Here is a 21,329-nt window from a genome sequence, read left to right on the forward strand (position 1 = left end):
CGAGGATCGAAGATCAACTCCAAAATTGGACTATTCCAAAGGTAGATCCTAAAACTATCTACCAAATCTCAACCTTCAATTTTACTCAAAGATCATGCATCAAATTCTCAGAGAAAAACAACCCAATTCATAGCAATAGGAAATCTCTGAATCTTTTTTCAAAATCTCTTATACTCCAACACCGTGAAGAGTTTAACTATCTTCACGTCGGTCTTGTCCAAGTCGCTGTAAAACCATTGTTCAGACTTGGGTTAGATATCCCAGTTCTTATCTCCTTACGAGATAAGAGACATGAAGATTTCTCAAATTCTTTATTGGGAATGGTTCAATCCAATCTAGAGAATGGACCAGTCTATTTCAATTGTTATCAAAATTTTACTTTGTCGCTCTAGGACTCGCACATATTATCAGCCCTCATGCTGGACTTACAATAAAATAATTTGAACATCAAGGCTGAAACTCATTCTTCAGTCGTCATATTCAGGGTTTATTACAAAACTCATGAATACAAATATTTCTCCAAGAGCATTAAGATCCTCGCCAAAAGGATCAACCATGCTCATAGAGGCAAATATTGGAAAGTCCTCGGTGGCTGTTCCAAAAAATCTTTCTTGGGATCAAATAACCAGAAATACTCTCTAGAAAATACAAGATGCTAATCTTCCAACGAAAAAGAAATCTCAAAACCCATTATAAATCATCGAACATGACGATGGAAGCGTTGAAATAAAATTGAGCGAAGAACCCTCGTCAGAATCAAAAGTAAAAGAATTCTTGAGTCCTAGACCAAGTACGTCTGGAGTTTCAAGATCAATGTATGACCTCTTAAAGGTAAAAGAGGTCAGTTATGATAAAAAAAGAGCATCAGTCCACTATGAAGATGGCTCAAGATCTCCAACCCATACGGATATGGATACTCAATCTGTCTACGAAAGATAGCTAAATGTCATTACGACTGATTTCCAGATAGACAAAGAATTATTGAAGGCAGATTTTATGTCAGCTGCCAACTCTTCAAAGAGAAAAGCTTTCTTCCAAACCTACAAAGAAGCTGAGCGAATTGAATTAAGAGCTCAATGGTATTCTCATATGGAAACCATAGAAGAAAACATATCATTCTTCGAATGGTTTGAAGAAAATATGTTGCAAATATGCACTTCGACCCAAAGAAGCTGGAAGACTACCAGAAGAGGCGAAGTATATTCAAAACATCCTCCGTTGGAAGAAGTCGAATTTGACAATTATTACGGAGAAAAGGTCAAAGCTAGTCCTTTCAAAACTATCCCACGAGGACTAGAAAAGGGTAATTCGACCCTAAAGGATATCAAGAATATCCAGCATCAAAATAATTATTCAAACAAGATTTTATCCACGATCTCCACCCAGCTTGAGAGTATCGAGGGAAAAATCTCAAAAAATTATGGTACTCTACAAGAACAAGCAGGCAGCTCTGTAACGAAAGTCGATGAGTCGATCCCAATACTCAGACCGACAAACCTCGACGTATTTACAAAGAGGATTTCAAAAGAAGAGGCCACGATGGCCAAAATAGAAGAAAAGTTGGATAGAATCCTAAATCCTGGGATAACACATCAGGATTCATCTGTCAATGTCGTTAACAATGACGACGAAATTCAAGAATTCGAAGACGAGATTTTAGATGAGGTAGAATAGCCTCTCTACAATCGAATTGAAAGAATCTCCGGAAGAAGTCAAAATAATACCAGTAATCAAAAAAACTTGTATCCTCAACCGTCTTTTCCGGATATTCAATTCGAAGAAAAGACTCTACAAACTCAAGCTCATTACGATGGTCTAACAATCTATGAATAGAATATCGATGGATTGTCCGACTATCTGATAATGAATATTGTCAATGAAATGATGATGGCCGAAGGCGCGTATAAATTACAGGGCCATAAATCCGACCATCAAATAGCTCAAGTTTTAGTGACCGGATTTACCAGGCAACTCAAGGACTAGTGGGACAAATATCTCGATGAAGCAACTCGCCAACAGATATTAAGCCACTATATCATTAGGCCAACTACTCAAATCATCAAAGAGGAAGGTCCATCAACAAGGACCGAAGTACAACATTAAAGGGTAGAGGATGTTGTCAACACCCTCATTTATACCCATATAGAATTCTTCGTTGGCAACCCCTTGAAATACCAGGAAAGATCCGCCGAAATACTCATGAACCTGAAGTGCCCCTCCTTAGGAGATTTCAGGCGGTAAAAAGTCATGTATTTCAGTAAAGTTCTTATTAGAACTGACAGTTCGTTGGAATTATGGAAAGAGAATTTTGTCAATGGACTACCAAAACACTTCTAAAAAAGGATCAAAGACGGTCTTAAGACAAAGTATAATGGAAAAATTCCATGGCAAACTTTGTCATACGGGTCAATAGCATCCTTCATCATAGAAGAAAGTCTCAGACTTTGCAATGAGTCAAAGATTCAAAACAAGCTTTCTTCGATATCAAATAGAAAAGAGCTTGGAAGATTTTGCGATCAATATGGATGCAAGGGGATAGAGGCCCCCTCAACCTCCAGAAAGAAGAAGGTTATGACGCATCCAAAGCCTTATAATTCGTACAGGCCCAGAGAAAAGTATAGAAACAAACCAGTACAATCTCAAAAGCCAACATATTCAAGAAGAAAGTATACTCCTACAAAAACCCATAGAGGAAAGGAAAAGCAAACTTGCTTCAAATGTCGAGAAGAAGGACACTATGCTAACGAGTCTCCGATAAGAGGAAAGATCAATGAGTAGGATATAGATCAAGAGCTGAAACATCAGCTACTACGACCGACTCAGAACAATCAAGCGAGGGAGAAATCCTCGAACTCCAAGAAGAATCCGATTCATATTCTAGCACAGAATATGAATCAGGAAAAGAAGGAAAGAGGACGTGCGAAAGATGCATAAATGTCCTTACAAAGGATCAAGAAATTCTACTCGAAGTAGTAAAAAAGGGAAGAAAGAAATCCCTACAGACTTCAATCAGTTCTCCAAAGGTTTGAAAAACCGAGAGAACTCACTACTCAAGACGTACAAAGAGAGATTAATAATCTCAAATAAGAAGTACAGGCATTAGGATCTGAAACCAGGTCAGAATCCTATATGCTTCGCCAAGAAGTTCTCAATCTTCAGGAATGGCTGCCCGAACGAAAGGAAACGGCGCAACCAAACCTGGACGAGGATGACTTTCAAAGTTTCTTCATTGGAGCCATCACCACTTCTCAATATCAAAAATGGTACGCTCTCGTTACCTTAAAAATTTATGATTTCAAAATCACACTAAAGGTTCTCATAGATACTAGAGCAGATCAAAATTGCATTCAAGAAGGCCTAATACCTACAAAGTATTTTGAAAAAACTACTGAGGGCCTTAGAGGTGCAAATAACAATAGACTCAAAATTAATTACAAATTATCTAAAGTCCATTTTTGTAATCACGGAATTTGCTTCGTAAATTCCTTCCATTTAGTAAAGGACTAGGACAAGAACTAATCCTAGGTACTTCTTTAATTACTCAATTATACCCTTTTAAAATAAAGTAAAAGTAGTTAGAGTCAAAAGCCCTAGGAAAGAAGATGAACTTTAATTTCCTTTCAACTATAAGGATTAGTGAAATAAATAATCTTAAAAAAGAATACAATTATTCAATCAATAAATGTATTAAAGTATAAATATAAAAAAAAATTCTATTTTGAAAGAAGAAATTTCATTCAAAAGAATAGAAGAACAAATTCAAAGTAAGACCGTCCAGTCTAAAATCAAAACTTTACAAACTCAAATAGAAAAGGAGATTTGTTCAATTATCTGTAATGCCTTTTGGAATAGGAAGCAATATATACTTAATCTTCCTTATGTCAAAAACTTCGAGGAGAAAAATATTCCTACGAAGAGCCGACCTGTTCAAATGAATAATGAATTACTAACATTCTACAGAGTAGAAATCAATGATCTTTTGCAGAAGAGTCTTATTTGGCCGTCAAAGAGCCCCTGGTCATGTGCGGCTTTTTACGTCAACAACCAGGCAGAGAAGGAACGTGGAATCCCACGACTGGTAATAAACTACAAACCCTTAAATAAGGTTTTGGAATGGATTAGATATCCAATTCCAAATAAATCAGATTTAATGCAAAGAATTTCAAATGCAAAAGTATTTTCAAAATTTGATATGAAATCAGGACTTTGGCAAATCCAGATTTCAGAAAAAGACAAGTACAAAACGGCTTTCAATGTCCCTTACGGACAATACGAATGGAACGTGATGCCATTTGGGCTAAAAAACGCTCCATCCGAATTTCAAAAGATTATGAATGATATTTTCAATCCTTTTCAATTGTTTATGTTGACGATGTTCTGATTTTTTCTCAAAACATCGATCAACACTTCAAGCATCTTCAAACATTTTTTTCGACAGTCAAAAGAAACGGTTTAGTTGTGTCTAAACCAAAAATTAAACTTTTTCAAACAAAGATCCGTTTTCTTGGATTTGAAATTCATTTGGGTCTCATTAAACCTATTCAAAGATCCATTGAGTTTGCCTCAAACTTTTCGAACCAAATTACGGATAAAACCCAACTACAAAGATTTTTGGGATGTCTCAATTATGTGTCTTTTTTCGTTCAAAATATCAGACCCATTTGCAAGCCACTTTTTGAAAAGCTCAAAAAGAATCCAAAGCCCTGGACTGAAGAACACACACAAACAGTCCAAAAAATCAAATCCCTTGTCAAGTCAATTCCGTGTTTATCGCTAATAAACCTAAGTGCTAGTTTAATAGTGGAGACCGACGCATCCGATATTGGATATGGAGGAATCCTGAAACACTCTCTTGACAAGAAAGAATCCATTGTCCATTTCCATTCGGGAATATGGAATTCTACTCAAAAAAATTACTCAACAGTGAAGAAAGAAATACTTTCAATAGTACTTTGTGTACAAAAATTTCAAAGCGATTTAATTAACAAAAGCTTTGTTATCAAAACAGATTCAAGGGCATCTAAATTTGTTTTAGAAAAAGATGTCAAGAATCTTGTGTCTAAACAAAATTTTGCTAGATGGCAAGCCATTTTATCTTGCTTCAACTTCAAAATTTTGCTTATAAAAGGGGTCGAAAATCCCTTGGCAGATTACCTCTCAAGAGAGTTCTTACTCTCGAAGAAAAACTCTCCCTAGCCAACCTCCTTCTCCCAGTGATGACCGGTAAGAAAGCAACAGAAAAAGGGAAGAAGCCCATTGCTTCTTCAAACACACCTACTCCAATGACGTCCGATAGCTACGCAATGGATGCTGGTTTCACATTGGTGACCAGGTCTAGAGCAAAGCTTTCTAAAACACAAGCGGAGGTTATCACTCCGACGAGGCCTTCTGCCTCTTCAACACGGCCATCTGCCGCTACTCCATCGAGACCTACTGTCTCTTCCACTTCAAAGGGACCTTCTGTCATCTCAACCTACTCAGACGTGGTTGTTTCTGTTCGATTTTCTCCCGTTCTTGAAATCATGACCTATTTTCAAAAAACTGTGTCTATACTAGAAGCCCTGGTAGAACCAGAATACGACGACCCAAAAATCAGCGAGGTCGTCAAGAAAACCTATCCATCGAGATTCTTCTATAGCCCAGAAGATCTTCATAAGACTAGATGGTTTTATGAATTCATTTTAGTCGACACAAAATCCATCGAAATTACTCATCTTCCGAGTCGCGATGATCCTTCAAAAATCGCGTACTCAAAGTTAAAAAATTTCAAAGTCATGAATCCGACGTACTGGAATCAAGATCCGTACATGGAAAAGACTTTTTCAAAACCGTTTGTTCCTTACTCCTACTCATACAGAGACTATCAGATGGCATGGTTCAATGTCATTTGGTATCAAAATTATGAGCACTCATGGTTTATCCAATTTTGCCAGAATGCTCATAAAATTCATTATCCATTTTGGTTCATTAAAGGGTGGAAAATCTTTGGATTCCCCGTTCCAATACAGGAATCCTTCCACTACTTTATTCAAAATATATTCAAAACCCCATTTCCATTAACCATGCGCTTTTGCGTATACTTTCAAATTCCTTGGATTTTAACTTGGAATTTTCAAATAAAAGAAACCGAAGACCAAATAAAATAGGTCTTCAAAACTATTAAAATCAAATGGTGGGATAAATATACTTATACCCACGCAGATATCAAAGCGGTAAAGGTCTGGATATCATAGAATGGCCACCTTCAGGAGTTATCCAAGAAGAGGACCTCCAAATTCCTTAATTCAAAGTCGAAGCTACTCGCTACATTAGTCCAGACAACTTCAGAAGCTGATTTTCAGAAGCTTCTTCAAGAGGCCGCATCAGTCGGTTCGACATCTTCTCCTTCTATTGTAGAAGAAGAAGAGGAAGACACGATTTATGATCTCAATGATCCATTCTTGTATTCTCAACCACCTCTGTAAATATCATCATCAATGACTGAATAGTCGTTAAACTATTGGTAAAAAAAAAAAAAAAAAAAAGGAAGACCAAGAGGAGAAGAGCGACATTTTGGGGAGAAAATCAAATTGTAAGGGCTCAAGTCATTAAGCGTAGGAATGGTATCAGAGCCAGCATCTCAATTTTTGTGAGGGAAGAGAAGTTACTCGATCTTTAAGAACGACAGTGTAAACCAGGAGCATGATAAGAGAGATTCAGAAGAATTTGGAGTATGTGATAGCCGAGCGAATAGCCCTTGTGTTCCAGGTGGTAAGACGTAGGAAGCGCAGTAAGTCCGTTGGCAAGCTTGGGTTCTTAGTCATATGAAAAATTCTGAAGAAAATCTTATCTACAACCTGACACCTTTATCAGAGAAAAAAAAAAAAAAAAAAAAAAATTGACAACTTGTCACCCAAACAGTGAAGGCTCACATGTGAATTATCAGTGTTTGTAAATTATTAGTTTGCTTTATGTCTTTTCTTACTTTTAGGAAAGCAGATCTTACATGGGTCCTGTCCTATTAGATTTGATCTTATCTTCTTTTAGTTGGTGTTTTTCAAATTTACGTTCAAATCCGAAGTCTATAAAATGACTTCACCAATGTAAGGAGAGCATCAATCGGCCGATAGCTCTCTCTTGAATATCAATTGAAGAAATCAGAGAAAAATTATTCTACTCTATCTCTTATCTTATCTATCTTCTTATGAACGAATTTCTGAGAAAGCTCAGAAAATCAAACCATTTCAAATGTTCTACCAATGAAGAAGAAAGTTCAAATGAACATAGAAGGGGTGAAAATCTCACAATCTCAAATACTATCAATAAAGAATATCAGATTGCTAGGATCGAAGATCTTCTCCAAAATTGGACTATTCCAAAGGTAGATCCTAAAACTATCTACCAAATCTCAACCTTCAATTTTACTCAAAGATCATGCATCAAATTCTCAGAGAAAAACATTCCACTTCATAGCAATAGGGAATCTCTGAATCTTTTTTCAAAATCTCTTACACTCCAACACCGTGAAGAGTTTAACTATCTTCACGTCTGTCTTGTCTAAGAAGCTGTAAAACCATTGTTCAGACTTGGGTTAGATATCCCAGTCCTTATCTCCTTACGAGATAAGAGACATGAAGATTTCTCAAATTCTTTATTGGGAATGGTTCAATCCAATCAAGAGAATGGACCAATCTATTTCAATTGTTATCAAAATTTTACTTTGGCGCTCCAGGACTCGCACATATTATCCGCCCTCATGCTGGACTTACAATAAAACAATTTGAACATCAAGGCTGAAACTCATTCTTCAGTCGTCATATTCAGGGTTTATTATAAACTCATGAATACAAATATTTCTCCAAGAGCATTAAGATCCTCGCCAAAAGGATCAACCATGCTCATAGAGGCAAATATTGGAAAGTCCTCGGTGGCTGTTCCAAAAACTCTTTCTTGGGATCAAATAACCAGAAATACTCTCTGGAAAATAGAAGATGCTAATCTTTCGAGGAAAAAGAAATCTTAAAACCCATTACAAATCATCGAACATGACGATGGAAGCGTTGAAATAAAATTCAGCAAAGAACTCTCGTCAGAATCAAAAGTAAAAGAATTCTGAGTTCTACACCAAGTACGTCGGGAGTTTAAAGATCAATGTATGACCCCTTAAAGGTAAAAGAGGTCAATTATGATAAAAAAAAAAAAAAAAGAAAAAAAAAAAGGCATCAGTCCACTATGAAGATGGCTCAAGATCTCCAACCCATACGGATATGGATACTCAATCCGTCTATGAAAGTCAGCTAAATGTCATTACGGCTGTTTTCAAGATAGACAAAGAATTATTGAAGGCAGATTTTATGTCAGCTGCCAACTCTTCAAAGAGAAAAGCTTTCTTCCAAACCTACAAAGAAGTTGAGCGAAGTGAATTAAAAGCTCAATGGTATTCTCATATGGAAACCATAGAAGAAAACATATCATTCTTCGAATTGTTTGAAGAAAATATTTTGCAAATATGCACTTCGACTCAAAGAAGCTGGAAAACTACCAGAAGAGGCGAAGTATATTCAAAACATCCTCCGTTGGAAGAAGTCGAATTTGACAATTATTACGGAGAAAAGGTCAAAGCTAGTCCTTTCAAAACTATCCCAGAAGAACTAGAAAAGGGTAATCCGACCCTAAAGGACATCAAGAATATGAAGCATCAAAATAATTATTCAAACAAGATTTTATCCACGATCTCCACCCAGCTTGAGAGTATCGAGGGAAAAATCTCAAAAAATTATGGTACTCTGCAAGAACAAGCAGGCAGCTCTGTAACGAAAGTCGATGAGTCAATCCCAATACTCAGACCGTCAAACCTCGACGTATTTACAAAGAGGATTTCAAAAGAAGAGGACACGATGGCCAAAATAGAAGAACAGTTGGATAGAATCCTAAATCCTGGGATAACACATCAGGATTCATCTGTCAATGTCGTTAACAATGACGACGAAATTCAAGAATTCGAAGACGAGATTTTAGATGAGGTAGAATAGCCTCTCTACAATCGAATTGAAAGAATCTCCGGAAGAAGTCAAAATAATACCAGTAATCAGAAAAACTTGTATCCTCAACCGTCTTTTCTGGATATTCAATTCGAAGAAAAGACTCTACAAACTCAAGCTCATTACGATGGTCTAGCAATCTATGAATAGAATATCGATGGATTGTCCGACTATCTGATAATGAATATTTACGATGGTCTAGCAATCTATGAATAGAATATCGATGGATTGTCCGACTATCTGATAATGAATATTGTCAATGAAATGATGATGGCCGCAGGCGCGTATAAATTACAGGGCCATAAACCCGACCATCAAATAGCTCAAGTTTTAGTGACCGGATTTACTAGGCAACTCAAGGACTAGTGGGACAAATATCTCGATGAAGCAACTCGCCAACAGATATTAAGCCACTATATCATTAGGCAAACTACTCAAATCATCAAAGAGGAAGGTCCATCAACTAGGATCGAAGTACAACATGAAAGGGTAGAGGATGCTGTCAACACCCTCATTTATACCCTTATAGAATTCTTCGTTGGCGACCCCTTGAAATACCAGGAAAGATCTGCCGAAATACTCATTAACCTGAAGTGTCCCACCTTAGGAGATTTCAGGTGGTACAAAGACATGTATTTCTGCAATGTTCTTATTAGAACAGACAGTTCGTTGGAATTCTGGAAAGATAATTTTGTCAATGGACTACCAAAACACTTCTAAAGAAGGATCAAAGACGGTCTTAAGACAAAGTATAATGGAACAATTCCGTGGCATACTTTGTCATACGGGTCAATAACATCCTTCATCATAGAAGAAGGACTCAGACTTTGCAATGAGTCAAAGATTCAAAACAAGCTTTCTTCGATATCAAATAGAAAAGAGCTTGGAAGATTTTGCGATCAATATGGATGCAAGGGGATAGAGGCCCCCTCAACCTCCAAAAAGAAGAAGGTTAAGACGCATCCAAAGCCTTATAATTCGTACAGGCCCAGAGAAAAGTATCGAAACAAACCAGTACAATCTCAAAAGCCAACATATTCAAGAAGAAAGTATACTCCTACAAAAACCCATAGAGGAAAGAAAAAGCAAACTTGCTTCAAATGTCGAGAAGAAGGACACTTTGGTAACGAGTGTCCGATAAGAGGAAAGATAAATGAGTTGTATATAGATCAAGAGCTGAAAAATCAGCTACTACGACTGGCTCTAACCGACTCAGAACAATCAAGTGAAGGAGAAATTCTCGAACTCCAAGAAGAATCTGATTCATATTCTAGCATAGAATATGAATCAGGACAAGTAGGAAAGAGGACGTGCGAAGGATGCATAATTGCCTGGATCAAGAAATTCTACTCAAAGTAGTAGAAAAAGTTCAAGAAATAGAAATTCAATAGAAAATCGCTCAACGACTCGGAGATGCCATGAAAATCTCTAAGCCACCTGAAAGGGAAGAAAAAAATCCCTACAGACTTCAATCAGTTCTCCAAAGGTTTGAAAAATCAAGAGAACTCACTACTCAAGACCTACAAAGAGAGATTAATAATCTCAAACAAGAAGTACAGGCATTAAGATCTGAAACTAGGTCAGAATCCTATATGCTTTGCCAAGAAGTTCTTAATCTTCAGGAACGGCTGCCCGAACGAAAGGAAACGGCGCAACCAAACCTGGACGAGGATGACTTTCAAAGTTCCTTCGTTGGAGCCATCACCATTTCTCAATATCAAAAATGGTATGCTCTTGTTACCTTAAAAATTTATGATTTCAAAATCACACTAAAGGTTTTCATTGATACTGGAGCCGATAAAAATTGCATTGAGAAAGGCCTAATACCTACAAATTATTTTGAAAAAACTACGGAGGGCCTTAGAGGTTCAAATAACAATAGACTCAAAATTAATTACAAATTATCTAAAGTCCATGTTTGTAATGACGGAATTTGCTTCGTAAATTTCGTTCTTTTAGTAAAGGACTTAGGACAAGAACTAATCCTAAGTACTTCTTTAATTACTCAATTATACCCTTTTAAAATAACTGAAAAGTGGTTAGAGTCAAAAACCCTAGGGAAGAAGATAAAATTTAATTTCCTTTCTCCTATATGGAGTAGTGAAAGAATACAATTATTCAATCAATAAATGTATTAAATTATAAAGAAAAACAAATTTCTTTTTTTAAAGAAGAAATTTCATTCAAAAAGAATAGAAGAACAGATTCAAAGTAAGACGGTCAAGTCTAAAATCAAAACTTTACAAACTCAAATAGAAAGGGAGATTTTGTTCAAATATCCCTAATGCCTTTTAGAATAGGAATCAACACATAGTTAATCTTCCTTATGTCAAAAACATCGAGGAGAAAAATATTCCTACGAAGGCCACTCCTATTCAAATAAATAAGGAATTACTAACATTCTGCCGAGCTGAAACCAATGATCTTTTGCAGAAGGGTCTTATTAGTCCGTCAAAGAGCCCCTGGTCATGTGTGGCTTTTTACGTCAACAACCAGGCAGAGAAGGAACGTGGAGTCTCACAACTGGTAATAAACTACAAACCCTTGAATAAGGTTTTGGAATAGATTAGATATCCAATTCCAAATAAATTAGATTTAATGCAAAGAGTTTCAAATGCTAAAGTATTTTCAAAATTTGATATGAAATCCGAATTTTGGCAAATCAAGATTTCAGAAAAAGACAAGTACAAAACGGCTTTCAATGTCCCTTTCGAACAATACGAATGGAACGTTATGCCATTTGGGCTAACAAACGCTCCATCCGAATTTCAAAAGATTATGAATGATATTTTCAATCCTTTTCAATTGTTTATGTTGACGATGTTCTTATTTTTTCTCAAAACATCGATCAACATTTCAAGCATCTTCGAACATTTTTTACGACAGTCAAAAGAAGTGGTTTAGTTGTGTCTGAACCATAAATAAACTTTTTCAAACAAAGATCCGTTTTCTTGGATTTGAAATTCATTTGGGTCTCATTAAACCCATTCAAAGATCCATTGAGTTTGCCTCAAACTTTTCGGACCAAATTACGGATAAAACCCAACTACAAAGATTTTTGGGATGTCTCAATTATGTGTCTTCTTTCGTTCAAAATATCAGACCCATTTGCAAGCCACTTTTTGAAAAGCTCAAAAAGAATCCAAAGCCCTGGACTGAAGAACACACACAAACAGTCCAAAAAATCAAATCCCTTGTCAAGTTAATTCCGTGTTTATCGCTGATAAACCTAAGGGCTAGTTTAATAGTGGAGACCACGCATCCGACATTGGATATGGAGGAATCCTGAAACAGTCTCTTGACAAGAAAGAATCCATTGTCTGTTTCCATTCGGGAATATGGAATTCTACTCAAAAAAATTACTCAACAGTAAAGAAAGAAATACTTTCAATAGTAATTTGTGTACAAAAATTTCAAAGCGATTTAATTAACAAAAGCTTTGTTATCAAAATAGAATCAAGGGCATCTAAATTTGTTTTAGAAAAAGATGTCAAGAATCTTGTGTCTAAACAAAGTTTTGGTAGATGGCAAGCCATTTAATCTTGCTTCGACTTCCAAATTTTGTCTATAAAAGGGGTCGAAAACCCCTTGGCAGATTACCTCTCAAGAGAGTTCTTACTCTCGAAGAAAAACTCTCCCTAGCCAACCTCATTCTCCAATGATGACAGGTAAGAAAGCAACAGAAAAAGGGAAGAAGCCCATTGCTTCTTCAAACACACCTACTCCAATGACGTCTGATAGCTACGCAATGGATGCTGGTTTCACATTAGTGACCAGGTCTAGAGCAAAGCTTTCTAAAAAACAAGCGGAGGTTATCACTTCGACGAGGCCTTCTGCCACTTCAATACGGCCATCTGCCGCTATTCCATCGAGACCTACTGTCTCTTCCACTTCAAAGGGACCTTCTGTCCCCTCAACCTACTCAGACGTGGTTGTAACCGTTCGATTTTCTCCAGTTCCTGAAATCAGGACCTATTTTCAAAAATTTGTGTCTATACCAGAAGCCTTGGTAGAACCAGAATACGACGACCCAAAAATCAGCGAGGTTGTCAAGAAAGCCTATCCATCGGGATTCTTCTATATCCCAGAAGATCTTCATAAGACCAGACGGTTTTATGAATTCATTTTAGTCGACACAAAATCCGTCGAAATTACTCATATTTCGAGTCGTAATGATCCTTCAAAAATCTCGTACTCAAAGTTAAAAATTTTCAAAGTCATGAATCCGACGTACTGGAATCAAGATCCACACACGGAAAAGACTTTTTCAAAACCGTTTGTTTCTCACTCCTACTCATACAGAGACTATCAGATGGCATGGTTCAATGTCATTTGGTATCAAAATTATGAGCACTCATGGTTTTTCCAATTTTGCCAGAATGCTTATAAAATTCATTATCCATTTTGGTTCATCAAATGGTGGAAAATCTTTGGATCACCCAAAGATATATTCTGGTTCCAATACAGGAATCCTTCCACTACTTTATAAAAAATATATTCAAAACCCCATTTCCATTAACCATGCACTTTTGCGTATACTTTCAAATTTCTTGGATTTTAACTTAGAATTTTCAAATAAAAGAAGCGGAAGACCAAATAAAACAGGTCTTCAAAACTATTAAAATCAAATGGTGGGATAAATATACTTATACCCACGCAGATATCAAAGTGGTAAAGGTCTGGCAATCATAGAATTGCCACCTTCAGGATTTATCCAAGAAGAGGACCTCCGAATTCCTTAATTCAAAGTCGAAGCTACTCGTTGTATTAGCCCAGACAACTTCAGAAGCTGATTTTCAAAAGTTTCTTCAAGAGGCAGCATCAGTCGGTTCGACATCTTCTCCTTCTATTGTATAAGAAGAAGAGGAAGACACGATTTATGATCTAAATGATCCATTCTTGGATTCTCATCCACCACCACTCTCACTTTATAATGTCGTTTATTGTTGAGACTGATTTTCTTTTCATTCGATTACCTAGGTAACTCCATTTTAATCCTGAGCTAACCATGTACTCGTGTTTATTCGAAATTATCCTTAGATTTGCACGGGTGAGAGTGGCTCTAGTTCGCCGACTCAATAAGCCTCCAATTTCAGGGGTAAGACTGGGTGAATGGCTGGGGACGTGGAGTGCAAGATGGAATTCACTCCTACCCACTTTTAGGGATAGAAGAAAGGTAGTTCCCTTAAGCACTAATTCTAGGTCTTGAACAAGGGGCCCCACCCTCTCATTGGCCTGAGAGGGATTCGGTTTACTGGTTGGACCACAAACCAATTGTTCATTAGAGGATCAGTGAGACATAAGAAACAAGAAGTAACTTTAGGGGTAAAACGGTAAATTGACCCAGCTCTAGTTACGAACAACCTGTGAAAGATCGACTTACTAATCATGGTTATATCAAATGGACAGAAATATATCTAGAGTGAGGGGAGTGCAACTACTAGGCTATAGTGGAGTGTCCTAGTAGTTAACGAATGTTGGTTAACAAGGTTAATGAGTTTAGCCGGTTAATCTTGGATCGTTGGAGCCCATGATCTACAGGTCCATTAGGTCCCTCTGCTAGCTCATATCGATCTAAACCATAGAACAGTGTGACGAGTGAGTTCGAAGTGTTCGAATTCAAATTAGGGAATATGCGCTACATATATATGATATATTTAACCGCATTTTTGTTTTATTTACGAATTAAACAAAAGAAGAGAATCTGAGATATTTAAATAAGATTTAAATATCTTAATCAATTATGTGTCGGAATTGATTGGGATTGGCATTTGAATTAATATTAAATATTAATTAAATAGTTTAATTAATCATTTAATGTTACTTTAATTTGAAAATTTTTATTCAAATTAATTGTTGAATTTAAATGAAGAAAGTCAAAATGTTGACTTCATTTAATGGAAAAATCCATGTTAGTGGAATTTTGAGGTGTCAAAATTTTGGTTTAACCAAACTTGCATGCTTGCCAAATAAACCCCACAAGTTTGAGTGGAATTTTGAGTGTCAAAATTTGGTTAACTCAAACATGCATACTTGCCACATAATCCCAAACATTTGAGTGGAATTTTAAGTGTCAAAATTTGGTGATCTCAAATTTGCATGAACATGCAAACATGACTCTTTAAATTGAGTGATCATGGTACATGGAAGGTCTTCTTCTTCTAGGTGAAAAACCTTGAGAAGAACCTCTCACAAACACTCTCTTCATATATACAAAATCCCTCCCAAGTTTCGTCACTCACCGGATTCCACAATCCCGTTCTAAGGTCGGAGGATAGTGGAGAAGACACTAATGGTGGTTCGAAACCGGTTCGTGAGGAAAAAGAAGTTTGAACTACAAAAGGTTAGTATTCAAATTCATTAAGTTTTAATACTTATGAACATGCAAGTTATTTACTATAATTGATGTTCTAAAAGTGCCTAAGATCCAAATTGCTTCCGCATGTGTTAATATTAACACCATCAATTTTCTCACATATCTCATCATGTTTGTTTATCTTCTATCTTTTTTTTTATTATTATTTTCATTTTTCCAACTTTTATTATTTTCAATTTTTCAATTTCCATCACATTATGGATGAATATGGATTTCCATTTTCATCTAATTATTTGTATGTACATTACGAATTGTATTTTGAATAATTTCACAATTGGTTCCTTAGAAGTTTCTTGAGTATCCGCTACAATATCACTATGTGAATCTTTCAGCAACTCAACCTCAACTCCCACTTGCTTCACTTCTAGTTTCTCAGCAACAGTCTTAGGAGTTTCTCGAGTATCTGCTACAACATCACTCTGTGAATTGTTCTGCAACTCAACCTCAACTCCCACTAGATTCATTGTCCCGGTGCTTTTCTTCAATTCTCTTGCAGTCTTTGTGAAGCTAACTCGTTTCTGTTTCCTTATAACGCAGTTCTCACAAGGTCTCATATCAACATATTTCAGACCTTCCAAAAACTCCTTCCGGCATCTTCATTCCTTTGACGCTCATATGTCCAAGTCTATTGTGCCATATACTTCAATTTGAAACACTTCAGCAACACCAGCTCCGTTCATATACCCTGCAATGGTGTATAAAGTTACAGATTTTGTGCCACGTGCTACCACCATAGCACCCTTCACAATCTTCCATGAACTCTTACAAAACTTTGTTGCATAACCTGTGTTATCCAACTGACCAATAGAGATCAGGTTCTTCTTGAGACTAGGAATATATCTAGCATCCTTTAATGTCCACTAATTTTCTGCCGGAGTTTTTATGCAGACATCCCCTTTTACTTTGATCTTCAAATCTTTGTTGTTGGCAAGATACACATCTCGAAACTTCCAGACTTGAAATTTCGAAACAACTCTTTATTTTGAGACGAATGAAAAGACGCACCTGAATCCAAAATCAGAGATTCAATCGGACTATCCACGCTGAGGATTAGAGCATCCCCAATGTCTTCTGCTAAATGTATCGAATCATCGTCATTCTCTGCTTAAAGTTGAAATCTTAATAAGAACAACACAGTGAAAAACACTTAATCGAGGTTAATATTTTTTGACATTATTGTGATGAGTGTAACTCTCATAGTATGATATCGTAATTGCACACTATGGAGTGTTCATGAGTTGCATTAGGTTTTGTTGAGACATTTTTTAGATCCAGTTCCATTATTTGATTGTAAATTTTCTAAGCTAAGCATCCCTTGTTAAATAATGGAATCAACCCACACCAATGAATATTTGTGTTAGGTTGGGTATGGCCGGGTCATTTGTTTAATTTATTTTCAATAGAAATAAAATGTTAATTTATTAAAAAAATCTATTTATTTATTTTAAAACATTGAATTACATTTTTTTAATTCAATCTAAATATATATTTTGAAAAATCACCCTCTAAATACTTCAAAAAATTATTTTAAGAGATTATAGCTTCTCATCCAGCACATATAAGTAAAAGAGTGAAATCAGTCAAAGGTTCATGAGTTCAATTAGGTTCAGGTTCAGTAGTTCTTCGTTTACTGTCTTTTCAGGGAAAGAAAGGATCAGATCCAGAATAGTTCCAACCGAGCCAAGTTCAGTTCAATCAGTCAAAGAAAGGGTGACGGTTTCTTCTTCTTCTCATACAGCCTATAAGGTGAAAGAGTTCTTCAATCATTTCTTTTCATTTATTTACTTAACTGTCAGTAAAAGTCATTGAGTATAAGGTTCCAGAGCAAGGATAATAAATTAATTGAGTTTTTTAAACACCCATGAATTGATTACTTACTCTGGTTGAGTTTCCATAAGACCCCTAACGAGTTTCAAATGTAAATTTTTCAATTAAAAAACCCGTTATCAAACATGGTTCTATTTTTATTGTAAACAATGAAGGAGAACTCGTTACCAAACATGTCCATAATTGCCTTCATTCACAACAAGAATATAAAATATTGAAACGTCATCCTTGTTCATCAACTTTAAATTTAAAGGACCATTGCATTACACTTTAGAACCGGTGTTACTACTAACAACAGATGGTTAACAATAGCTCCCATCGGTGGTTTTCTAAAATATTACTAATAATAAATAATAAAATATACAAGCTTAACATGGTGGTGGTTACCCATTCAAATATAACAATAATATGTTTCTTTAGTTTTAGTGAGTGTAATTGACAATGGAACCTAATTTTACTCATATAAAAGTGGAACAAATCCAGCACAAATATTCTCATATTTACAAAATGAATTCATTTTCAACACTTTCACTGTCTCTCCTATTGTCATTGTTCTTTGCTACCCTATTTACTAACATCGATGGATAAATCTTTCGAAACCCACCGATTACAGTAAACATAACAAATGTTCTAAGAAGTCATGATCAGCTCACTATTCACTGCAAATCTGGTGATGATGACTTGGGAGTCCATCATCTCCCACCTTTGAGCGGTTACACTTTTAGTTTTCGACCAAACTTTTGGGGCTCAACACAGTTTCATTGCACCTTCCAGTGGTCTGGCTGGTCGCATTACTTTGATATATACAAGGATGATAGAGATAGAACCAAATGCAACGATACTCTATGTTTGTGGTTAGTGATTGAACATGGTATTTGTATGTTCAACTATAAAACCAAATTGTATGATATTTGCTACACATGGCCGGCTAAATGAATATAATAAATCGATATAAATTTGATACGGTGTATTAGTTTTAATGAATTATATTATTAAGATTTGTTAAGGTATTTCAATGCATAAAATACTTATTTATTAATCTCTTCCACTTTGATCGGAATTATTTGGCCTCATTTATCGAAATCTCCCATCATTTTTTGGAACATAAATCAAACTCAAATATGACAAGAATACAAAACCAAATTAACTTTCTTTCTTTTTTTATTAGTTATAAAATTTAAACATCTCATTAGCTTTTAATGTTACGTTACTTGTCTATATTATTTCGATGAAAATGGGTCCGATTTCAATGTTGGCACAGTCTCGAAGAATATCATTATTTTTATTTGCTAATCTATTTACTATGGAATTGTCAATTGAATTTATAGCCACCCAATCAAAATAATTCATTTTATAAGCTTGTTCAAATTGACATGATTAGTGTCACGATCTTACATCAATCGCATAATGGAATTTGTTTATTACGACTCTCAAGTGGTCCGATGGGCGACACTCGCATAATAAACTCAGTTTAGTTTGACCCGCAAATGCTTCCACTAATGAGAAACTGTCGTATTATTACCCCTAAGGATAAGGAGGGATAAGTAGGTAAACAAAGAAATGGTGCAAAACTATATTACCCCTAAGGATATCTAACTATGGTTCATGACCTAAAAGACCTCCAAATGCTATTAAATTATGTGGTAGACCTTATTGTGTGATGTCTGAAGATGTGATGATGTTTGAAAGTTATTGGAACACGTTGATTAGCAAAACCAAGAATTAGAGATAAAATGACCAAAATGCCCCTAGGACTACTTATTTAAATTCAAGGTCTATATGTGCTCCAAATGACTTGCTACTTCTTTTAAGGCATATTGGTAAGAACAAGGAGTTATGTTCAATGGTTCAAGTTGATTAGAGCAAGCTTGGAACCTAAAGCAAGTTAGGACCAAAGAAACACCTAAAGAATGTTAGGTTATGGAGTCTGCTCCTTATTTATAGCTTGGTCAACGGTTATATCCGGTAAAGCTATATTTGGTAAAGCTATATATGGTAAAGTTATATCCGGTAAAGCTATATATGGTAAATAGCTATATATAGTAGATGGCTAAATCTGGTAAAGCTATATATAGTAAACTAAACCATATATATATCCCGTCCGATAGAGTTTTGAAGATGTACTCTATATTCTCTGTACTCTCTCCTGTTGTATATACCTGAAGTCATCAATAAAAAAAAAATTCTTTTAGCCAGAGTTCTCCTTGCACAATTCTCTATCCCATTCTTTGTGTTCATCTAGATCGAGCGTGTGCGTTGTTGTGCGATCCTAACAACTGGTATCAGAGCTAACAACTGGTATTGATCCCAACAAAGGAAACACCTCAAGACACAAAAGTCAAGACCCTTCTAGAATTCTCTAAGGAATTCATTATGAATGTATGACCTTCTAGAACAACCCATGTTTGTTACTACGATGTATTCATATGTTTACGAATCCATGTTATAACTTATGCCTCAAGAAATTATGAACCTTAGAAACTTACAAGAATGAAAATCAAGAACAATATAGCTCCTTTCAAAAACTATAGAGAGAATACTTTATTGAATCCTAGAACAATTGCAAAATCTAAGCAATAGTTGGGTAACATAACCATTACCTCATATACTACAAACTCTGAAAATACTTTACAGGTTCTTTCCTATTATCGATGTTACTCCCTTCCCTGTTTCATGTTAACTTCTTGACAGTAATGGCCTGTTCAAAATGCATCACTGCCTTGTATACAGTCCCGCCATAAGCACATATCTCGTGAAAAGTAATAGTGGCCTCAATTAGATCTTGGGAAGAAATTCTTTCCTTAGGTGGGAAATAGACATCCAAATCCATAGACTTTCTTTCCTTATTTTGCTCCATTTCGAATGGATGTCTCATGCAATATAAGATGATCATAATTAGAACGATAGAAACTCCACCTACCTTAAAAGATGTAGACGATGAATCTCCATTGCAGTTGTCAAGAGGTCCACCACAGAGCCCCTCTTTGTCAATGAATCTACTAGTGGGCATGTTCTGAAAAAAAGTTTTTGAGGGGATCGGATGTCTCACGTTATGCTATATTGCTATGCCATAGCAAAATTAGTAGATTTGTACTCAAAATGGAATGATTGTTCTTCAACTAGGTATACTTTTTACGACTAAAACTTCTATTTCACATTTGTTAAATTTTATTATTCTCTTTCCAACGTTCCTTACCTATTAACTAACATTTTGTTTGTCAAGAAAAACACATTAGTTTGATTAAAAAAAAAAAAAAAAAAAAAAAAAAAAAAAAAAAAAAAAAAGCTCAACAAAAGATCAATTTAGTAACTACTAAATTTATGTAATATATATAATATTACAATTAGTAGAACAAAAATATATTTATTCATATAATAATTAAAAAAGATTTTAAAGTAATATTCTTGTCAATTTATCTCAAATTTTATATTATTTTACTTTTTTTATTCTTTTTTACTTTGAATTTATTAAATTTTGTTGAAAAAGTAATTTATGAAAAACAATACTATGTGAATAAGTGTGACTTGTGAGTAAATTATGGGTACATGAATCACCTAAGATCACACTCTTATAAGAACGATGTGAGGATAAGATGATTAAGAAATGTTTAAAGGACTTGAAAGTCACTACCTATACAACCAAGGAGCAGCTTCCTTTATGGTAGCTCAATCATAGGACCACATGGTTAAGCATGCTTTACTTGGAGCAATTATATGTTGGGAGACCTTTTAGAAATTTTCCTAGGATGCATGTGAATGAGGACAAAGTGATAACTATCTAAAAGTAGAGTCATATCAAGTCTTTTTGGAGTTAATATTGCACTCTTATTCACCATTTTCTCATTTATAACCATATTTATTCTACTTTGTGAGCATGAAATCGTTTATTGCGGTCCAACGTGAAAAAAATATGATTTGGCATAAATCGATCTTAATTGTATATTTAATTGAGTTATGTGGTAAAATTTCAGACATTTATGCTAAACCATGTGGGAGTAGCGAATTTGGAAACAAATGGGGGATGACATGGAAATGATAAATCCACGTTAGCAGTCCAAGTGGGTCATTGACTACCCAATGAGGAACATCCTATGTGTACTACTTAT

Source organism: Cucurbita pepo, chromosome 11 (assembly GCF_057944985.1).
Source record: "Cucurbita pepo subsp. pepo isolate OVF chromosome 11, ASM5794498v1, whole genome shotgun sequence".
Lineage (NCBI taxonomy): Eukaryota > Viridiplantae > Streptophyta > Magnoliopsida > Cucurbitales > Cucurbitaceae > Cucurbita > Cucurbita pepo.